Source organism: Aythya marila (assembly GCF_965140915.1).
Source record: "Aythya marila genome assembly, chromosome: 5".
Lineage (NCBI taxonomy): Eukaryota > Metazoa > Chordata > Aves > Anseriformes > Anatidae > Aythya > Aythya marila.
Window position 1 is genome coordinate 37,321,401 of NC_139046.1, and position 18,540 is coordinate 37,339,940.

Genomic DNA, 18,540 nt, shown 5'->3' on the forward strand with positions numbered 1-18,540 from the left:
AATTACTCTTTTCTTTCTGAAGCCTCCATTAAATGCTTCGCAGCTGCTTTGCCTTCAGAATACCTCTGTACTGAGAAAGGGATCAGCTCCATTTGCAGACAGGGAACGGAGCCACAAAAAGTTAGAGTTTTGAGTGCCTGCTTGAGCCACTCAGGACTTGATAGTTCAGTTTAATATGGCACACTGCTACATTTGATTAGTTAAAAGAACAGGCTCTACTCCATGTAACTGTAGATGAGTGAGCACTTCACTCTTAATCTCACAAATCAACTATTTAGAAAAGGAGATGTAATATTAATGATCAGATACGAAGAACCTGCTCAATTATTTAGTCATCCCTAAGCATACTTCTACATAGGCATATCTGATTCCCCAGGGAAGAATTCAGCTATCTTGATAATGTATTATTTACTTCAAAAAAAACAAAACACTATTTTCGCAACCTATGAGGCAGTGATCTTACAGTCTCTTTCAATGCAAACAGACCCATTCCCTGAACAGACTGAGGCAGGGATACCCCGTAAAATAAAAGTACACATTAGTGAGATTAGATTATTTCATAATACTAAAAGGGAAAAATTACTGTTGCGTGGAAACATTTAATATCCTATTCTTGACTCTGTCACACTACCCTCAATAATGTTTTGATATATTTAAACACTATTATATATCTCCATGTTTCCACATGGGTTCTATTAAGAATATTAAAGATTATTGCATTATTCTGATTCATTTGAGCTCATGGTCTAAGTATGAACAAGCTGCCTTTCACGTGGAAAGCTCTGTATTCCCTGACCCACAGCAGACCCACCAGTAGACAGCTTTAGTCTGAGGGTTGGAGGGAGATTTGCTGTTATATTGAAGGAAAGTTGTGTTCAGTAACATTGCTTTCTTTCCAGAGATACTGAAGCTGTTTCAGAGCTCTTTGCATAGTGTATTTCTGGTGTAATCAATCATTAAATTTCCCCTTTAAAAATCTGTCAATCAGTAAAACGGTTAAATTATTCTCCTCTTTTCTTTTCTTTTTTTAAATCTTTTTTTTTTAAATTATTTTTTTAAGATTTTTTTTTTTTGAAAAAAAAAAAAAAAAGCTCTTTTGCTATCTAATATTACCATCTTGGAACAACAGAAAAAGATATATATATATATATATACACATTTGCAGCAACACATTAACCAAAAACAGAAGCCAAACAGGAAAGAGTGTGTTCCCAATGAAGCACATTTGTTTCTTCTGCAATAGCGGAGCATACTGTTTTCTGACAAACCAAGTACCAGAAATTCCATTTGCAATACACAATAAAGAATATTCATAGAAGAATTACATTTGTTTGACATTTAACTCAAAACTGTATTAGCTTGGTTCCAAGTACAGTCTTTTTTTGGTGTGGGTTTTTTTTAATGGTTGTTTGTTATTGTTTTTTTAATGTATGGACATAATTACTTTAATCAATACCAAATACTCCAGTAGATTCTTGAGAGTATGGAATTTTTTTTAAGCTTTTGTATACACAGTTATATTTTGAGAATTAGAAACTTCAATCCACAAACCACTGTACTTCAGTACAGCTTTTTCTTTCAGGCTGACACCAAAGCAGCAAATGCAGTTGAATTTTAGTCGCTTATGAGCGCTGCAAACACACATCAGACCAATAAAGCACGTTATCAAGCTCCTAGCAGCAACTGAAAGAAGTTTTTATGAATTTGTCTTTAATCTAAAAAACAAACAAACAAATAAAAACACCCAAAGAATGACAGATTATATAAGCCTTTATGTACAAGTAAAAACATTGATCTCATTTTACACGTGAGACATACTTTACACTATTGCTTTATATTGTATTTGGTCTAATTGTTGACTTGATGTCCCAATCTTCTGACATTGGGGACTATTTCATTAGTGCTGGGTCTGCCTCTGACTCACTTAGCAATCTTTGAAGTTGCTATTTTTCCACTCCATGATTTAGTTAGCTATCCATATAATTTCTTTTATATCAAACAATGTTTGCTTGAAATGTGTTTTAAGATTCTAAGATAAAATATCTTAAGCCTTCAGAAAGCTTAGAATCTTGCTTGACACACACAGCCTTCCTGTCCAAACAAGTTGCAAGTATTATTATCCCAAAATTGCACTAAGGAACAAAAATTAGGCCACAGTGTCCTGTACCTTGCGTTACCTTGTGACGCCTCTCAGCAGATGATGCAAACAAACTGTGCTGTGGCCACATGGGGATCTGAATGCTCACTTACAAAGAATGCAGTCTTCGAGGGCTAAGAGCATCTCCAGGCGTCTGCATAGATACATATGTTTGTTTACTGAGATTCAAGACAACCCAAATGATTGATAAAACATTTAGCATTTAGAACCTCCAGCGTCAACACTTTGTAAGAAATCTCGTATTATTCTTGGTAAGAAACTTAGGAAATTGGTAAGAAAATAGTCAGGACACCTTTGTATATCAGACTGGAATTTTTCACAGAAAGGTTTCCCCTTGTAAATTTGTCCGCACCTAGTTTAATCAACAAAATTTGCAGCTGTTAACAGGTTCTGCTTCCATACGCTACTGCATATAAATGTTTCTTAATCAAGACAGTAGCTGGTTCAGAGTCCAACTGCCTTAATTGGATTTGGTACAAGAAAAAGCGTAACTATTTAAGTTAACCACCAAAAGAAGTACATTCAAGTGGAGGTCACAGGAAAGCTGCTTTCCTCTGACTGAAGAATGTAAGCACAAGGACAGAGGAGGTGCTGCTGCTCTGCTCACACACACAGCATAGACAACAGCTGCAGTTCAGGCGCCCTAATCTCAGTAGAGATGTACTGCCCCTCGTTACGGCCAGCTAATTGAGCTGACGCTGGGTGGAGCACATAGAAGATACTTTCAGCACAACTTGAGGTAATAACTGTAACCTTGCTGGAATACACTGCACGGACAAAACATCTTTATAAAGCACGTTATTTCAACAAGTTAGCTTTGAATTATTACAGAGGCTTCATTTTCTGTCATTCACATTTCTCATTTCCTGCAACCTTCACACACACACACACACACAGACACAGACACAGACACAGACACACACACACACACACAGACACACACACACACACACACACACACACACACAAAATCCCCCCTTCAAAACAGGGAGGGGAAGGAGCTTGCCTGGAAGAATGACTGGACTTTTTAGGAAGGTTCGTCTGCTGTAGGTCTGCTTCAGGCCTGCTTCCCTCGTCCAGTTAGTTCGACTCGCTTGTTTCAGATTAATTAGATGCAGGGAGGGGCTGTGGGGATGTACTTTAAATTTTTGTTTGCTTTCTACTTTGTATTCATTATTTCCCATCAAGTAGAATGATGAACAGGCTCAAAAATACTGAAGCATCAGGAATTTACTGAGATCTGGGATTGAAAATGGAAGTTTCTAGAATATATAGGAAAAACCATATTCAAGGCTTTTTCCTTCAACACCCTGAAGAAACACATGCTAAAGGGCATTCTCTGATCAGCAAGAACTCTGACATTTTTAACAGAATTTAAAAGGTTTCTAATTAACAGTGACATCACCAAGCTCTTTGCTGGCACTGACAATATTGCTGAAAAGTGACCTCATCTGTGACACCATCAGTCCCCGAGGAATACCCAAGGGTTGTAAACACAGGATATTATTAGCAATAAGTTTCATCCTTATGGAAAAACCTCTATTAAATATTTTACTTTATTTTTTTAAACCAAGAACGGGTAGTTCAGTAGCACATAGAAACAGAAGAAAACCTTGGGCCTACTGTACTCTTATCAGTGCTTAGTGAAGTAAAGAACAGGGAAGCTGCCTGTTACCTAACCCCGATGCTGAAACTAAATAGAGAAGGTAAAGGCTGGGGAAAGAGGAGTGACACCTGTATTCTCAGGTCACCCACTAGGACCGCTCCGGTCCCAGCAGAGCCACAGATCCTGATTCCCAGCTAATGGCCATGTACCAACACGCATTCCCAGTGATCAATTATTAGTGGTTATTAAGTACAACCACTTGGCAAATAAAAGTAACTCTTAAAACTCGTAAGGAGTTTCCACCAGAATGGTAGACTAGAGGGCTCTGAAGCATTGAGAGTCCTGCAGTGTGTTCTTGTAGCTCATTTTTCCAGCTTTTCTGATACTGCTTTTAGCTTCCTCTCCCCCCATTTTTCTCTCAAAAGCACTTTCTCTTCTGCACTTCCATTCTTGTGAACTTTTAAAAATTTCAAATTAGGTGAAAAGCAGCTGTGCAGTTCTAGTGCTGTAGCTGCAAGGACGTTAATTCTTTGAAATTGTCGCTGCCTTGTAACAAGTCCCACACTGCCTCTTCAGCATCATGTCAGCACACATTAATACACATTGGAAGAAAAAGGACACATCCCAACAAGATTTCTGAAGGCTTCTTCCTGTCCTATGTGACAGGCCAGATTACAGGGCCAGTGTGACCGTGCTGATCAGGAGGAAGCACCTCTGTCACTGGTTTTTGCTGCAAAATGGGCGATTCTGACAAAGGATTGTAGTGTGACAGAATCTATGCCATCTCCCCAAAATATCAAAGGAGACATCCGTCGCTGCCACTGGAATAAAGCAACCATTTCAGTAAAACAACAAACATCTCTTACAACTTGAAGGAGAGATCTGGAGCAATCTTGTGAGGTCCTCTACAGGTTAAAATAGTTGTGACATGCACCCAAACCATGAATCTAGAATCAGCCTAGCTGCAATCTAACTATTATCAGTATCTCATCTTCCTAAGCCAATTTTCAGATTTAACAGAAAAATAGTAATTTCCTTCTCTATACCTTTCTGCAAGCAGGAATGCAATTTGAATGGGCTAGATCCTGTTTTCAATGGGGAGGAAATAAAGTGGAAGAGCACATTAGGAGTAAATCCCCTAGAAGTACCTGGGGATATAAATATGCAAGTGCAAAGGAGTATTAGGATAAATAGATCCAAGACTTTCTCCACAGCAAAAAGGATGCCTTGTTTACAAAATTGTAACTGCTCATCCATGGATCATTTTCCTTGGCACTTCTGAGAGCAGGAAATAAAGACATCTTTTATCACAGTTACTGTTTGCACATTCATCATTATTTATAGTGCACAGTCTGGCTCAGGAAGGGTGGCCCATGAAACTGTACATTTAAACTGGTTACCTTGGCTCTGGAGCTGCTGGAGTTTAAGACTTTCTCTGTCATTTCCATTCCTGTTAGCATTTTCCCTTTCTAAGAACACAACACAAATGTGACTATTCAAAAAAAAACCAGCTTTTTTCCCAACATACTACCTTTCTCCCCAGGTTTCGAGAAAAAAAAAAAAAAAAAAAAAAAAAAGACTTTTTCAGCTGGTTATATTTTTACTATTCTACCTTGCAGATTTCTCTCCTCCCTTTTTTAAACTGAGGTATTTTTGTAGCATGTAATGAGGACATTTGCATATTACTGTATTGTACATTTTCACATTACTTGCATACCCCAAGCAAATGCTGTCAACCACAACAGTTAGATCTTTCTTTAAAAATAACACAACAGACAACAAAGTGAGTTATTCATTGAACGTATGCAGGTTTCAAATGTCCTACAACTAATGATTTTGCTCATTGGCCATATCTGCTTCTCATCCCTGGTTGACTTTCTCAAACTCACTGACAGAATCACAGAATGGCTGAGGTTGGCAGGGACCTCTGAAGATCATCTAGTTCAACCCCCCTGCCAAGCAGGAGCACCCAGAGCACGTTGTGCAGGATGGCATCCAGGCAGGTTAGGAATATTTCCAGAGAAGGAGACTCCACAAGCTCTTTGGGCAAGCTGTCCCAGTGCCCTGTCACTCTCACAGTAACGAAGTGCCCCTTCATATTGAGCCAGAACCTCCTGTGCTGCAGTTTGTGCCCATTGCCTCTCGTCCTGTCACTGGGCACAGCTGAAAAGAGACGGGCTCCATCCTCTAGAAACCCTCCCCTGAAGACAATACTGTAACTTTTTGTTTCTTTACAAGCGTAAGAAATATGCCAATATAAGAAACATGAAGATACAATCTACTCTTACTAATGCTTTCAAAACATATTACAGTCACATATGTGGAAAAAATAAAACTGCAGAAGACATCATCATGTTTACCTGTAGAACAACCAGGATGCATGTGGGGCTCATGTATCAACATGTCCAGTACACAGGCTTGCCTCGGAGCTAAGCCTAATATCCAATCCTGCTACGCCTGCTATTAGCAGGACTGTAATCCATCCTGAGAGTCTCCATTTCAGATTTTGTAGCATGACCTAGCTTACTAGGATAAAATAAAGTAAGAAGTAAGAAAGACACGCTTTGGTTTCCAAAATCAGCAAGAACACTGGTCTCTCCTTATCAGGAACTCAGCAATTCACAAATACAGTATATCCCAGCAATTTAAGATTCCCAGGAGCAGTAGCTTAAATGTTTTGCCCATTTATAGTTGGCATAGCTCTTAACTGAAGAGACAAATCTTGGTATCAAGTGTTCAGAAGCAGCCACGCCAAAGTCTTGAACAAAGTACAGTGAAAATGAAGCCTCAGCTGGCTTGAACAATCATGTAACCCAAGCCAAGGAAATCCAAAGCCCTCCTCCAATATAACCAAACCTAAGCATCAGGAATAAGAAAATGTGATTAAGAAACAACTGGAGAGTTCAAAAAGGAAGGGAAAAATGAACATGTTTTATATTGTTAGCAATTGTTAACCAAACAACCTGAAGCAGACTGCAGAAACTCTTGAATTCAAATCTCATTCTTGAGTAAAAGATGAACTGGGGAGCAAGAAAACTTGGCTGCCCTAGGTCACCTACGCAAATCAGTAGATAAGGAGCACGAACGCTGTCTAGGTGAGAAGTCTTCAGGTGTAAACTGTTGATGGACAGGTTTACTCGGAACCAGACCATCCGTACACAAACAACTAAATGATTTATAATTTAATTTACAATAAGCATCAAGGCAGTCATCAGCACAATGTATTATCAGTGAGCCAAGAAAGGAAACAGCAATTACAAAGCCTACTTAGGATGCATGAGGTCTTCCTTTAAAGAGGGCCAATGTTTGTAGAATATTTGCATTGATGTTTATTCAACATTGGCAGTATCATTTATGATTAAACATTTCTTAAACAACTGTCAGGAAACCCAAGACAGAATAATGTGTCAACTGAACTTGTGCAGAAAAGGTTAAAATAATTGTCATCAGAGGACTATCATTTTCTTGGATATACCATTTCTCTTCTTCCAAGTATTCTTAAGAAGCAGAAGTTATATGAGGCTTGTCTTCTAAAAACTACAAGTTACTAGCCAAATACTCCCTCCTTTGTATCTCAAAATTAGCCTGTTTTACTGGCATAGACATAGCAACATTGAAGAGCAAACATTCGAAAACATGAAGCTCGTAATTCTGAAATGACCATTCAGGTAAGCATCCTGATCTTCAGAGCTGTTGAGCTTCTCTCAGACCAGTAAGACGTCCTAGTGCAAAAAACTCGTGACAACAATAATTTTAATACCATGGAGCTGCTGTTCTAGGAGCAACTAAGTTTGAAAACTGTAAGATAACTTTTGAACAACCATCTTTCCATAGCCAAGGCCATCATACTGGTTTCCAGAATAAATTCCTTAATAAGTGTTCTCTTGAGTGTTGACTTTACAAAAAAGTTTTGCTTTTCACTCCCTCCCTTACCTTTTGGCTTTTTTCCTCTCATCCCTTCTGCACACGAGCCCACCAACCAGCACTTGCAGTGACTCATTTACAAGGGGAGAAAAAAAACGTTATGGGGGTGGCGTTTCTTTCTTCCTAATACTTTATTCTGGAAAAAGTACAGTTGTTTCATAGTGTTGGAGAGGAGGAAAAATATATAGCAGTATTACATTATAGTAAATGTTCTGCAGAAATCATTCTCTACTTTGACCTTGCTCATTTCTCAAAAAAGATTATTAAAAAGTCCATTCGTTTGACGAGCAAACAAAACTATGTACGTGAAAAAAAAAAGCTGCTTACCCTTAGTCTCCTTTTGGTGTCAGAGTCAGCTTAAACTTGCTCTGGTATCTTGATATTGCACTAACTACACTAACAGAAAGTAATGCAATCTGTGTTTGTTGATGTATCTACAACCTCTTCCAATACCCCAGTTCCTTCCAAACTCATGTTTTAAAATAATGCTAAAGTGCAGTAACTAAACAACTTCAACAGAGACATGAGGCACTATGCAGAGATCAACTCACATTCACGTACATCTGTTGTTCTGCAGATCAAGAATGAATCTCTGAAAACTGCCTGCGTCTCCCATTATTTCTCCAAACTGGAGACAAGCAGACAGTCAGCACAGTGTAACCAGTAAAAGATCTTTCCGCAAGATTCCTTTGATGGAGTACAGCAGTTACCTCCAGCCAATGCCTTTTTTTAATGGATTTAGCACACGGTAAGAACAACAATCACAGCAACAGATATTTGTCTCCTTCTTGGAGCTTTAAAGGACATCACAGATGTGCTGAGTTTATTCAAAACTATAGTGTCGGCAACTGAAACTAGGCTACAACTATCAGACAAAATGGCTACATCATTAGGCACAGTGACTGAAGGACATTTAACAAAATCAGAAGGGACAGACCTCCATGTTAGTTGTGTGTTCAACAGCGAGGGAGAATACAGTTTTAATAAAAAAGTGAGCCCCACAAACTTGTCAATACAAAGATGTTAACAGCTGAGTCGGTGACAGCTTAACACCAAAACCCAGGCCTCTCTGACACCATTCACTTAATTATTTTCTTTATTGTAAGTCTTTAGACTTTAAAACAGCTTGAACTTGGGGGAGCTCCTGTTCTCTGTCATTTGGCAACTCATAACCTGCAGGGCTGTTTCATTTAGAATAAAACGTTAGAAAAGTGATCAACAGTAAATCACTGCTCTGTGCATTTAAAAATCTCATAAACTGAAGAGTTGGAAAGCAGAGACGATTTGTGTAAAAATAGAGGGGAGGAGATGATTTGCTGCTTGCGGCACAGGCCTGTAAGTTAATACATCTGGGGTCCATTCCATACATTAAATGGGAATACCACCATGTGCTTCACAGAAGCGAAGGGAGGTTTTATTCATCAGCATTTGTAAAACATTTTGAGCTCCCAAGATAAAATATTTTAGCAAAACAGAAATTATTATTGGAGCATTACTTTACTTTGTAAAATATTTTATGGAGCAAGCCAACAGTTTAATAAAAATAAAGCACCCTTCTCCCTTGAAGGCTCTGTGAAAACTGATTTTTATTTTCATACTTCCATGCTAAAAAGTCAGGTTACCAAAAAAACAGGGGTGGATACATAAATATCAGCATCTTGATTTTCTGAGCAGAGAAAACACACAAACTTCAAGTGGAGTGCAGACTCCGTCTCTTGATTCAACAACTGACCTTAAATATTTAGATTTGAAAATGCCAGCCTTACTGAAGTGCTTACAAATTCAGGAACGACACTCCCAAAGAAGTAATGAACATCAGGCAAAAGCAAAACACATACTGCAGACAGGTGTCCCACTGACAGCCCTCAGATACGTAAAATACCCAAAGGAAGTCAACTTTGCTTCAGTCTCGCACCAAGAGCTGCTCTTAATGCAAGATGAGAAACTGCTCTGCAATGGGAATGCTAACCAAAAAGAAACGGGACAGAAGCTTACCCAAAATACTGTAATGACTAAACCCTCAAATGGAAAACTGCAGTTGTCTTTCTCCCTATCTCATCTGTTTCTAAACAGACCTACAAGTCAATCTCCCTGCATTTCATCCTTTCTACATTAGCAGTAGAGTCTCGTCCTGATACTCTTCCTCCAAGATCCCACACAGCTAAAATTAAAATAGTAATATTATTAAAATGTCAAACTGCACCAAAGACCATGTCTCAGCCCTACTGATCGTAGCTCTCATTATTTGCACATCCTATGACCGGAGAAGCAAGATGTCCTTCCTAACATCCTATGAAGATGATTCTGAGCTTCAGAAAGTGTACTGGGTCTTGCTGGGACAGTCCATTTTCTTCACAGAAGTCCATAATGGTGTGCTTTAAGTTTGTGACCAGAACAGTGTTTATAACACTGGTGTTTTACTACCGCTGAATGGTGGCTACACAGCATCAAGGCTGCCTCTGCTTGTCACTCTGCCCCCACAGGGAGCAAGGCAAGAGGCTGGGATGGGACACAGCTGGGACTGGAACTGAGCAGAGAGATGCCATACAGGACAGCATCAGCATGCTCAGGGTGGTGGTGGAGATAGCTGTTGCTTGGAGGCTGGCTGGGCATTAGCCTGCTGCTGGGATGTGGTGAGCGACTGCCTCTGCATTATTTGTTTTGTTTTTCTGCTCCCCACCCATTAAAACTGTCTTTGTCTGTACCCCTGAGGTTATTTTGGTTTTGCTCTTCCAGTGCTCTCTCCCATCCCACTGAGGGGAGAGTGAGCAAGCAGCTGGAAGGTGCTGAGCTGCTGGCCAGGGTCAACCCATCATTGAGTGTCACAGGGAAAGCCACAGAATAAATGCATTTTGTTGGTACATCATTGCCTGAGAAACACCACATTTTGTGTTCAACTGACCGTAAAAGACTAAGAAGTAACTTTCCACTCTCAGCGTGAAGATGCTGAATAGTTACTAACATGGAGAGACAGACCACTGCCCTCATTGTGCTGCTTCCAAGCTTGATCCAAAGCTGGTTCATAAGTGGAAATATCAGCAGATTTTGAACCAGGTCCCCTAGAACCTGAAGTTCACAGAAAAATCCACACACAAAGAACTTGGTTTGCATTGCATGACCAAAAAAGTAGTAGTTCTATACAGAGCTTGATTGGCTCTAAATCAAAAGACACATCTCTATCAGTTTTTTCTCATATGCAGCAATCTACAAGAACTTGTAGTCTTGGCTTTAACAGTTTGTTTGTTTGGTTTGGTTGTTTTTTGTTTTGTTTTTTGTTTTCTGTAAATTTGAATTCAAACTAAAATTTCCATGCTTATTCTAACTCCCTTTTAGAAGAACTTAATCTGCTCTCAGACAAGGCCAGGCACTGCTACCTATCTGCAACCTAAAAAGTGTTTTTCAAGTTAATGGAAAAGTGAGCTTAAAACATCATTAGTAAGCATAAAAATAATTTGATAAACAACACTTAAATGCATCAGGGGCATTGGCAAAGAGCCACCTCACAAGGAGAAAGAGGAGAAAGATTTAATAAAAAACAAAGTAAAGAATAATCCCACCCCCAAAAGTACTAAGATTACTGGTTTAATGAGGCAAGATGAGAGATATGGAGATACAATCTGTTGTCCAAAAATATCATCCCTGAGCTCCTGCAGAGATTAACAGAATTATGAAGTCACCAAAAAAATTAGTTCTGAATTCCCAGATATTTTTTACAGCCTTGTAAATTAATTTTTAATTTTAACTTCACAAAAAAAAAATTAATTAATAAAAAAAATAAAACATTAAATATCTAGTTATTTGGGATACTGTTTGTGAAACCACATCTTGCAAGTGTTGTTAACAAAGCAAATAGCTCTGAAATAAGCTTACTATGACACCTTGCTCTTTATCAGAATTACTTTTGCATTGAGATTCCTCCATAGTCTGCAAATCCCAACGATAAATGAATTCAAGATATTGCTTCTACCCAGACTGAAGTAGGCAAACGCAGTAAACGAACTCAAATCCTCACTTCTGTTGCAACAGGTGCACCAACAGCATTATCATTGCTTTTCCCCCTTTTACAGAGTAAGGGTACATAATTCTTTTCTAGTACATATTAAGACTTTTTTTTCTGCCTAAACAGCTAACTTTCCAACACATTCAGGGCACCAATCCTACTTTGCTGCTGATCTCCTTCACCTCTACCATTTATTTCTATCATCAGGAGTCACTCTAGGATTTCTTCGGTTTCAGAACAGCCAGATCCAAGCCACCTTTCCCTCCCCGCTTCATGGGATTATCTTAGAGAACATTTGGGGATATGGACAGAAGATGGGACCCCACATGAGAAGACATGGGTGCATTTCAGCAAAGGGTAGATTAAGAGCCAGCCTTCTAAAACAGCACCCCTAACTACCATTCAAATCCCTTAGAATGGGCCAGCATCCAAGGTGTATATGCACAGATTAACCACTTTCCTGGGGACTGAGTATTTTCCTTCCGAGCCCTTTCTAACTCTCTGGCAAGTAACAGCCACTATTTTTTGTTACATAAGTGGCCAAACATCATATTTATTCAAGAAGCTAAAACATTTCATTTCCTGAGCACAAGGTAGTATTTCAAAGACTTCTTATACCTTCTTTCCCCTCTTCATTAAAAACACAACTTAAACATCAAAAAAAGCTACATTTAAGTCATGTTAAGACCGTGTAACCAACTGACAATTGTCCAGGAAATTCAGAGCTTAAAAGAAGCTTCAGCCTCAATAAATAGTTTTAGGAGGGCTATTTTTTTTTTTTTTTTCTTATTTCCAGTCACAGCAAGAATTAGGAGGTGCCAATAATTCCTTCCCCAACTTGGCTTACATCCTTTTTTTTTTTTTTAAAAAAAGAAGTGAAAGCATTAAAGCACGTTATTTTAAACAGTCCACAAAAAATAAGTAAATAAAGAGGGAAATACTATAGCAAACTGCACCATATCATTCAAAAGAGCAAGTCCAGAGCTTAGTGTTCAGGTGGTGCCAAGTAAAGACATTTCACTCCATACTGAATGCTGAGTGACCACACTGCCATTTATTACATTAGATACTCTCAGTAAAATTTACTGCTGATTTACAAGGTCTTCTAGGGACTATTTCAAACAATACAAAGCTTATCACAAAGCCATTTGCAAAAAAGGCTTCATAGGAATGCCAGGATTTGGTTTTGGACCATGGTATCATGACGTGCATGACTTTATGAGAGCGAACAGAGGTTTTTGCTCAGCTACCATTCCCTACACACAGCAACACAGCAAAGAGAAATAGCCTGCAGGACTGGATACATGAACCACAACTCAAATAATTCCAGCGATTGAGAAATGTGTCATTTCCTTCTCCGAGTTGCTGTCTGTATCACATGCTCCCCTGTGAGAAAAGCTAAGGTAGCCACCACTTCATTTGGAATTAGACGTAAGAGGTCTCAAAAGAATCAAGTGAGCGCATTTTCTGGACGCCCCAGAAAATTGCATAATGTCATCTTGGGAGGATGCACGGAGTCCCAGACAGCCGCGTTACAGATGTTCAGGATATTGCAGCTTTTGAACTTGGTGTGCGGGCAGGGGAGGGGGGGAAGAGGGAGAAGCACCTCAGAAGGACCAGATACATGCACCATAGTAGTAAAACATGGCTGTATCTTAGCTCACTCTCATGCCATCACAGCCAGATTCAGAAAACCTTTGCTGAGTGCTCACCAGAGCCTTCTCTCCATCCACAGTACCCATGACAAGCCAAGACAGTGATGGAAATTGTTCTGCCATTTACAGGAAAAATGCCTTAGGACATGTGAAACCCTGGCTGAGTAAGTTTTGGTCCAGCTGAGGTTTGACATTCAGAAATTCCGTTCTGTATTTGAGACATCTGGATCTTATCATTAGGGATATATTCTTACATGGGTGGGAAATGTGTAAGGGAGGCCTGCTATCAGAGAGCCTGCACCTTTCCCACCCCTCTGCTTAAGGTGAGGGCACAGAAGGGTTTACTTGCTGAGGACGGCAGAAGGCACCACACAGTGACGCTGACTCACAAAGCTAACCATGAGTTATGAGGCATTAAGACCCCTGACATATTACATCTTGTACTACTATAAATATATTTTAATTGGATTAATTCCCCAAATACTCTGAAGATCAGAGGGGCACGACAAAGTAGAAGTTGCAGAGCACCTCCTTAACGGGAAGCTTTCCCCCTAAACTGTCTCCCAGCTTGTGAACAGCATTTTATTCCATGATTTTGTTGGCACTGAACATTTGAGAGAATGAGCTCACCTTCTCAAACTGGGAGATGCATTAAGCATGGTTCTTTACACATTTCATGGATTAAGGACTTGCAAACATCTTCCTCGGATGTTAAATTATCCAACTCAGTAGGGGATCCAAGAGTCTCATCATTTCCTGAAACAGCCTTAGTGCTCGTGAGGTAATACTTGAATTCCAGTGAACTTGAAACACCATTTTAGGACAAAGAATATCTTTCAGGCAGGCTGCTAACATGCAGCAGAATGAGCAAGCTGTGCTGGACTGAAGCAACATATGTCTCTACAACCTTTTGCAGGCTGATGACAGAGCTGTGCCCTTAGCAGAGATGAGGATTGTTCCATCCACAGGCCCAGCTGATCAGAACATAGCTCTGTGTTCAAGCTCACAAATGCTCCTCACTGAACTAAGAGACAAATGCATCAAAAGCACTTCCTAGCTGCCTGAAAAGCACACAAAGCACTGAAGTGTCAATTTTACTTCATTAAGCTCTATCACGCTGCATTTTTGCAAAAAGAATCAAACCATTAGACCCAAAAAAAATCTATAAAATGCATTTAATGTATTTAAGCGCTGATTTTGATTTAGGTTTAAATAAATGAAACTAGTTGTGCACTTAACTTTAGACTCGTGAAAATAACCATACCTTGCTTCAGACAATAGTTGGGTAAAGGTACATTTTCAAAAGGGAGATTTCATTAACATGTTTGTTAAAGTTATTCATTATTTTTCCATCACTGGACCCTCAGTCACTAAAAAGTCAGATCCTTTCAGAGCTATTTCTGTATCCTCCAGACAAGTCATATCGCTAACTGAAAAAATTTTTATCTTTAGTAAATTCTAGAACAAAAATCTGTAAATTCCAAATTCTAACTTGCTTTTGCTTATGACAATGGAAAATACTAAGAAGCACATTGAACTAGTATCTACAGAAACATTTGATCAGATAGGAAGGCAAGCATTATTTTTTAAACAGTTAAACTCTTAACATTGTGCAAATAAAGCCCCACATACTCCAGAAGTAATTTCAACATCCAAATGCTTTCTATGCTTACTTTCTAAGTATGATCACTCCAAAAGGGGTTCTAAGGCTGCTCTGAAATATGCTAAGAGGGTCACAAACAAGGCTGTTGGGAAGGATCAGTTGTTACTAGAAAGTTTTTGTCAGGATCAGTAACAGCACTACACAATCATTTTCCTTCCCATTTTGTGCTCATACCTATTCTATTCCACACCTCAGACAGACAAGAGACCCAACAACCACGAGCTTTTTATCTTGACTGCATCCCGTTAACAAAGGCTGACCAACATGCATCTAACTCAGTAAAACAACTTCCAGTGGAAAAAACAACAGAATATTTTTAAATTCATATTTACTATGATGATAGCATACTTTCTGGCAAGTTACACCTGAGTCACGTATGGCCAACAAAAGCCAAACGTTTGCCAGTTCAGCAGTTCAAGTTTTAAGTACACCAGATTTTCCAAGCAAGAAGCCCATGACATCTTTTACCTTCCTGGAAGCCTCTGCTCTTATGTAGAGATTTTGACAGCTTTCATTATTTTTCTCAGAAAGTCACAGGTGTTGACCTATCCAAGAAAATACAGCCTTACTTCCCACAAAATACCATGAACTTTACTTTTACTTGTTTCTAGCAGAATCTCTCATCAACTGAAAGGAGCCTTGTGTTCACCAATGAAATAATTACTTTTAGTAGAGAATATTCAAAAGGATCACTACTTATTATCTAAGTGATTATGGACTATATCAAAACCCAAAAAGCTTAAGTTATTAATCTAGCAGAAATCATAACCTGGCCATATATACACCCCTATACATATATAACCAGATATGTTTCAGATAATAGTCCAACATATTCCAGATAAAAATCCTGCTTAGTGTATGCTGCTTAAGCATATAAAATTCCCTAAGTTTTACAAGTTAATCAGAATTGTGAGCTATAAGAACCTTAAATTGGTATTTATTTCCTGTGATTTCTAAAATGACAGTTAATTAAAACAGTTTTTCATTTAAACACACTAAGGTATTGAACTATATGAAGACATGAGGCCTGCGAAACTCCTCATCTAAAATATAGCCATATATTCCACATGCTTCTCCTTTTGCCAAACTGGCTACAAGTGTAACACCGTAGACCACTGTAGGGATCACGCCACATGAACTGCTCATTATTTGATACCTGCACTGCTCTGGGACCCTCTGGCACTTTCTGCTTTCAAAGCCAAGGGCTTAAAGCCAGTACTGCAAGCTTGCTGGCGGGAAAGTTTCTGGAATAAATCATTTCATATGGCACTGCTCCTCACTGAGGCAGCTCCCTGGTTTCCTCTGGGGACTAACTTCATCCTTACTTGTGATCACAAAGAAAGTACACGTCTGTAAGAGTTCAGTATTACATACACTGCTTTTACCTGAAGGCTTTCTAATTAAGATGGTTTAAAACATTTCACCTACTGCTCTGTAACATTTTCTTTGTACTAGGTCCCTGTCATCTACTTACCTATATATCTGGTTGAGCAACTACAGAAAGATGCAGTTGAAGTCTGTACGAGTTTTTTTCAGCAATGAAAAGGATGACAGTAACTTCTGAGTCATTAATTCGATGTACTTAAGGTCACCTAAAGCTTCTTAACAGTTTAGGAGTTATGCGTTAAACCTGGAGACACATTTCCATTGTATTTATTGTGCCTAGTTGCCAACAGCATCATTCCCATTTCAACTCCATCCAAACTACACATGTTACCCCCTAGCCCTTCAACAGAAGGCATAGGCCAGTCTTGCAAAGGATAACTGTACAGAAAGATATTGCTTCTGTTGTTTTATTTAAGTTGTTTGCTCAATATTCCTGCTATGGAATAGCGTTTACAACAAAAAATGGAAACAGATAAACAAGCATCACCATCGTGTTCCACAGCACACACCAGCACTTTCAGAAGCATCATCAGCATAAAATATAACATGCCTCCCATGTATTTCAAATAGGTCTAAAAACCTTAAGTTGGTTAGCTGTTAAGTCATTAACAGCAAACTCCAAACCTGTGTTGGCCATGTTTATTTAAATCATACTTTCATTTACATACCTTGTGTTTAGCATGCAAATACCAGAACATTACTATAAGTAATGTCAAACAAATGCAACTAATGCCAGTTTGCATAGTACTGCATTCATCTGCATTACCTATTCTGAACCAGACAAAACAACTGGTTGGTTTGAATGAGCAACAAAGAGTTTAACCTGGTAACTAAAAGGCTATCTTACTTCCATTTCTACGCACTAACACGTCAGAGTGGTGAAGAAATAGTTCTTCATGAAGAGAAGAGGAGACCACAGCAAAGGCTACAAAATAATGAAAAAAGACTAAAATATTTCTACCAGTGCAGACAATGAATATCTGTCTCTCAGGTCCCTCTAGCATCATCTGTCACCTGAACATTAGTTTTCTTTCTATGAAAATAAATCCAAGAAAAGAAAATCAATATGCAAACATGTGATACTGAAAGCACTGAGACAAAGGAAAAAAGGTTTCAAATAAGAAAACGCTTGAAAAACAAGATTTAACAATGGGGAGTGAAAGCAAGCCAGTCAGGGTGCCCTTGTGCTTCATTATTGTAGCAAATGATGAAAAATCAATTAAAAATCTTATAGAAGCTTAAGACTGTCGCTCCTAACTTCATAGTAGTGAAAAATAAAGTACAGAGACCAATAGTTAGGTAAAAACTGAAAGAGCAGTATGGAACAGCCACAGAAATCTGTGCAGATGTAGGTATCCTTTGAAATTCGTATTAGATGGTACAGACTTGGTGTAAGATACTCACTTAAAGCTTCTTTATCACTGCTTAATTCAAGAATACAGAATCTGTCTTCTAACCATTTCTGTAGGTATTTTGCTCTTTTATCATAATTTCTTATACTTCAGTATTTAATGTAAAGGTACTACAAGGTTGTTGAGCTGCTATTAACATTTGAAAATTAAATACTTCTCAAATTGTATTAGTTTCCAATTTTGTTAACAACATCATTTTGAAAATTACAACTACTGGTATCTTGTATATGGTTCCAGACTTTTATAGGAATACATGTGTTCAGTGTAATAGGAAGTAATTATATATGTATATAATGATATATGTATATAATGATATATGTTTACTGTATATCATTAATTTTCATCCTCTTAATTTAATCCAAGACATTCAACAACTTACTGTCTTTGGGTAGTGTGTTCAGATGCATCAAAATCAGAGAAAGCTCCTGGGCAGAGAACAACTCTACAAATCTCCTGAAATACATTTAACGTTATATGCTGTTTTCGTTTGTGTTAGATGGGGTAGGAACAAGGGATCAAATTCATTGTTCACAAAGATAGTTAGGATTCTGTGATGAAAATTGCAATAATCACTTTGCATATTTGAAGTATTTTACATGGAACAGTCATGACAAAAACCTTAGTGAGACCAAGATCTGTTTATCATCAGTTAGAGTAACTAAAGTGTTTCCTATTAACGTGCATATACCTGTGTCACTAACACACAGCACATCAAGTCAGTGATGCCTCCCACTAA

The 18,540-nt window shown here is 38.5% G+C and overlaps 1 protein-coding gene across 8 annotated transcripts in view; it reads right to left on the reverse strand.

Annotated features, from left to right (window-relative positions):
• Positions 1 to 18,540, reverse strand: part of RAD51B (RAD51 paralog B) — a 458,335-nt gene that overhangs the window by 357,483 nt on the left and 82,312 nt on the right. The gene's annotated exons all lie outside the window — the stretch shown is intronic.